Source organism: Zingiber officinale, chromosome 9A, assembly GCF_018446385.1.
Source record: "Zingiber officinale cultivar Zhangliang chromosome 9A, Zo_v1.1, whole genome shotgun sequence".
Lineage (NCBI taxonomy): Eukaryota > Viridiplantae > Streptophyta > Magnoliopsida > Zingiberales > Zingiberaceae > Zingiber > Zingiber officinale.
The window spans coordinates 68,999,853-69,005,838 of NC_056002.1; positions in this window are offsets into that span (position 1 = coordinate 68,999,853).

Genomic DNA, 5,986 nt, shown 5'->3' on the forward strand with positions numbered 1-5,986 from the left:
TTGGTTCATCATATGAACCTAATCTCCATCTAATTGTCCTAAGTGTGTGACCCTATAGGTTCTTGTAACGTTGGCAATGCCCTAAACCCATTTAGGAGCATAAGTAATGAGCGGTATCTAGCAACACATCATTACTACCCAAGTTACAAGAATGTCGAGATCCGACATCACCTTATGAGTACCAATTGTGACTACTCACAAAATAATGACAAGTGTCCTTCTATCCTAGACATCTAGATTGATCAATGTGAGGCATAGACCGTGTCATCCTCTAATCAATCTAAATCTTGAACTCCAAGTAGACTCACTCGATCAAATGAGCTCAACATCTAATGTTGACTCATTTGGGCATGACCATGCACTTAGTGGTCTCACTCTATCAAGAATACCGATGTCGCTCCCGTCATATGGGAGGGATAGATCCCATCTACATCACTCACATCCCTCTACATAATTCGTTATATACCCAGTAATCGCCTTTATAGTCCACCCAGTTACGGGTGACGTTTGACGAAACCAAAGTACATAACTCCTTATGTAGGGATCCATGGTGACTTCAGGTCTAAGGACTAATAGTCATACTAATAGCCACATGAGAAAGTATATGACACTCATATAACGATCCATGATACTTTCTCATGGCAGGTCATTCAGTATACATTCTCTAATGCATACCCATGTGTCAGCTTGATATCTCTATATCCATGACTTGTGAGATCAAGTCATCGAGCTGACCTACATGCTAGTCTTATTGTATTAACATTGTCCCTGAATGCTAATACTCGACTAGGAATGATTTAGAGTAGTGTTCCCTATATCATCTCACTATCGATTCAACTAATCGATTGATATAGGTATGAACCTTCTTCTCAAGGACGCTATTATACTTAGTCTTTTTGGCACTAATATAAATAAGTATAATAACCAAACAAAAGCCTTTATTAATATAAAAGAATATGATATACATGAGTCCATACAATCATCAAATGATTGGCTCTAGGGCTCTAACTAACATGAGGAGGCTACTTGGGAGCTCGAGTATACTATCCGAGCTCGATATCCCCATATTTTTACTTGAGGTATGTAAGTTAAGGTTCTGTTCAGCATTTGTACTGTTTATCTGTCGATAATATTTGCTGATGGTAGATAACGAAATTTGGGGACCAAATTTTTATTAGTGGGGGAGAATGTAAAATACCGAAAATAGACAAAACTCCATAAGGGAATTTTTCGGAATTTTTGAAAATTTTCTGGGAATTTTTCAGAGACCGTATGGTGTAGGTTACGGGGATAAAATTTGGGCCCTGGGAAAGCCTATTTGGGTTACCCCGATTTAAGTGAAGAAATGTTGATTTTCTTTTTACTTTCTTTTCTTTTTCTATTTGCTTTTCCTTTCCTCCATTTCTCTTCCCCACGCGTGCCGTGCCCGAACCGCACAAGGCAGTTCCTTCTCCTAATTTGTTTGGGAATTTTTCCTCTCTTCTTCTCCACGCCGTCCCTGTGCCCTAGCCGAGCCATCCTCCACCCGCCACTTCTTCTTCTCTTCTTCTCTTCTCCCAAGCGTCGGCGACACTTGCGCCAGCCGTGCCCTAGATCCACTGCCGCCCGAAACTCACAGTGCCGACATCTCCTTCCTCCACAGCCCTAGCGCCGGCCACGACCTATTGCCTTTGCCATAGCTTGGATCGCGAGCCCTCTCCGCCGTTGAGATCAGGAACGAGCCAGCGACGCTCAAGCCACCGTCGGGCTCCTCCTCTGCGCCCTAGCTCCCTGATTTGAGGAGTTTCCTCTTCTGCCATTGCCGAGAGCTGAGAGCCGCCGTCGCACAGAGCAGTGCCGGCCACCAGATCAGTTCCAACATGCCCCGCTCTGGTCTTCACCGCCGGCCTACCTTTCCTCCAGTGGATCGACGGCCGAGCAGGGGGTATTCGGTTGCTACATCTTAAGCGGATAGTGACCTAGGTTGGTTCCGGCTACCATTGCATCAGTAGCTTGTTGTTGACTCTGTCGATCCATGGCTCTTGGTAGCTACTAAAGAGGAAGAGGTGGTGAGAATAGGTTATTACTGTAATTAGATTGTTGCTTGAATTAATGATCTCTAGTCTTGTTCTGATCTGTGATCTTCTTGTTGATCTCATCTTGATCTGTGAGTAGGTAGGATTCGAGCCAAGTGTTGTGCGCTGTGGGGAAAACTTCATCAAGGAGGCCTTGTTGTGGTATACCTTGTTTCCAGCAGCAATCAGCTCACCTTGTTCTGTGTTCAACAGCGGTTGAGCTTGAGGTATGGTGTAGGAATTTGGATACATATTGTAGTTGGATGATGTGATTAGGGTTTTATCCTAAATTAGTCATAGGGATTTTATTTAGCTATTTATTGAATTTTAGCTAAATAAAAATGTGTATATAGGTGACTCAGGGTTTTGACGCGAGACGAGCATCTCGACGTTGGATTTGGACCAAATTGGACTTTTCTTATTGGAGGCGGGTACTTTGACTTATGTCTTTTGATATGCATAATAATGTTTTTAACATATAGCAATGATTATGTTTTCCATTTGTTTCGGTTGGTCACTACATGATCTGATTCATGCTTGCTTGTTTACTTATTATGCACTGCATGTTAGTACTTACCTGATCATACCTGCTTTTAGAGGTAGTGACACAACCATATTATACATTATGTTCAGGACTTAGGGTTTATTTGATACCCTATCTGATCTGTGTACCTTTCATTTGATACATTGTCCTGTGGTACACATTTTATATTTATATATGGATCTTGCTATTCTATTCATGATATTGTCATGTTTAGTGTCATGCATCATTTTGCATGATTGCATGCTGTGCGATAGTCTGCTCCATTATTGTCGAGCACATCGCCAGTTACATGTATCCGTACACACCACCACTCATGGGTTAGTGGTAGATCAGACAGGTGTGTGACAGTTCTGTAGTTTGGCTCCGTTGGTCTGGTGACTCAGCGTGGTAGCCGGTAGACAGTTCTGCTCTTTTTGGCTCCGCTGGTTTAGTGTAACAACGTGGTAGCCGGCAGGCGGTTGGACTCTGTTTGGCTTCGTTGGTCCGCTCATGGGTAGTGTGACGCAGCGTGGTAGCCAGCAGAGATTTCCTCCAAGTCATTGTGTACCGAGAGATGAGAGCATTGCGCTCCCCCATTTATAATTTGGGGTAGGTGTATGTGTGTACTCCGACAGCATCCCGTCCACTCGGTCACTCATCAGGGGCAGTGATGTCAGAGTGCACGATTGTCACAGCCCTACCCAATCGGACTCACCATTGTGTGTGAGATGGCTGACTGGCGTCAGGGGTGACCATGTCATTGGCATCATATGCATAATACATTTATTGCTTGTGTTTGCTGCATTTACTTGCTGCATTTATATGGATGCATATGATTGACATGCATACAGGATTATGACACTCTCGGTCTGACGACCCTGTTGTACTTGTACCTTGGTTCTGGTTAGTACAGTTTTCTCCTGTTTTATTTCAGTTGCATTTATCCTTCTTGTATCAGGAGATTGTGCGCATGATTAGTGCTGCCTATTATCTTCTTTATTATGCATATCAGTTGTACCTGCTGAGTGCTGGACTCACACCCTCCTCCGTTGCTATTTTCAGGTTGATCCTGTCAGGAGAGAGTTCCATCGCTAGTCCCCTGCAGTCCACGAGGATGGTTATTTGTCTTTTGGTGTTCTTTTCTAGACTATGTTTGGACTTGTTCCATTTTGGATACTTTGGATCTTGTATGGATTTGTTTTACTTGTGGATGACTTTTATTTGGATTTGTTTTTACTACATGCCTGCCTAGAGGACAGAAGAGGTAAGTTCGTTGTGATTTGTGTTTTATGAGTGTAGTAGAGTAGGACATCGGTTTTGAGCTTTATGTGTGTAGTTGAGTAGGGTGGATTTTGAGTCTTCTTATCATTACTATTAAATTGCGTGGTTGTGTCAGCCAGAGGCTGAAATTGATATAAACTGCGTGGATGTATGTGTGATTGTTTGTCTATTGTTGTTATTATTCCAGCCGCATGTGGCTGAGGTATATAGTGATGTAGTAAAGTTTCAGATTGTCTGCCGTACAGGGGAGATGTTGCCGAAATTTCTTCGGACAGGGACTCTTCTGGGGCGTGACACGAACACATAGAATCTGATTTCATATCATTTCCAGCTCTCTAAATTCATCAATCGATTTTGACTCGATTTTAACTGAAACCAACTGATCGACCTACAGAACTCGGAATAATATGGAACTAAGTTTTATATGTTCATCTAGTTTTTCTAATTATATTCATGCTCACAAATATCAATTTGACCCACTACATTGAAAATAATAATTTTTAAACATAAAATAGGTTTTTTAATCGATTGATATAGTGTAACAATCGATTAGGGACTTTACTATACTGATGAATACTATCCTGAATTGATTGTTATACTATAGCAATCGATTAGGAATAATAACAAGGGTATAAATGACATTGGATACGTGATTTAGCAATTTTAAAATTAGGGTATATAATTTAGATATTTTAAAAATTTATCTATGTGATTCAGTAATTTACCGTAATACTTGTACTTTTGTCAAAATTATATTTTAAGGCTAGGCATTCATTTTTGGGTTACAATAAAAAAAAAGAACGTCTTAAATTTTATAAATCATCACAAAAAAAAAGAATCCTTTTTTCCAAAAAAAAATAAAATGAGCGTCTCTCATGATTTGTATTCTATAAATACTCCTTTACTCAACATTGTTATAGAAGCTACCAAGTCGCTTCTATAATATGTAGTAATTATCGAGTAACTTCTACATGTAAAAACTACTAGATAACTTCTATAATGTGTAGAAGTTGCCCTGTAGCTGGTATAACGTATTTAAAGTGAATTTAGAATTTAGGATTTATATCATATGTAAGTTATCTAATAGCTGCAACAACGTATAGAAATTACTTAGTAGCAGCTACGTGTAAAAGCTACTAGGTAACTGCTACAATATGTTTAGTATAAAATTAAGGTTTATAATTTAGGATTATTATATCAAAATATTATTTATCAACTTGGTCAACATTATATAAACTTCATCAAAATCACTTTTAAATAGTTGTAAAAATTATTATACAGTTGCTACAATTCTAAACCCTAAACATATTATAACTACTATTGGATAACTTCTATAAGTTATAGTAGTTATTTGATAACTTCTACGCATTGTAACAGCTACTTAGTAATTTCTATATTATATAACTCTAAATCTTAAATCCTAAACTCACTTTAAATACATTGTAGCAACTAACAAATAATTTATATATATTGTAGAAACTATCATATTTAACAGCTACTTAGTAATTTCTACACGGTATAATCTTGAATCTTAAATCCTAAACTAACTTTAAACACGTTATAATAACAATCAATAATAACTATAAAGTAGTTTCTATATATTATAAAAATTACTTGATAGCTTCTACAGTAGCTCAAAATTCATAAATATTCTTAAGATAAAATCATAAGGGGTGGCCATTTATTTTATTTTTAAAAAAAAAATGTTGATTTTATGTTTCCTTTAATTTGACGTCTTTTATATTTTTGCCCTTCATTGTTATAACCATTGCTTTTGGCTTTTAATTTTTAATAAAATAGATTTATCAAATAATTTTCACCAAAATATTTAAGTGTCAGCTAACCTTCTAGAATTTCTACCTACATAACCCCGGCGCCCGCTTGTGTAGTAGTAAAAACAGTTTTTAAAAAAAAATGATATGCACAATTTAAATCAAATGAAATAAGTATCCTAAAAGTCATTTATAAATTATACTTTGAATCTATCCAACAAATTAAGTACTTCCAAAATTAGTCAAACAAAGTACAAACACCAAACTAAATCATTAAAAAAAATACCAATAACACTGGACCACTCGAAAAAAGTGGTATCACTCGAGGTATATTTTTAATGTGAGCGGCGTAAATG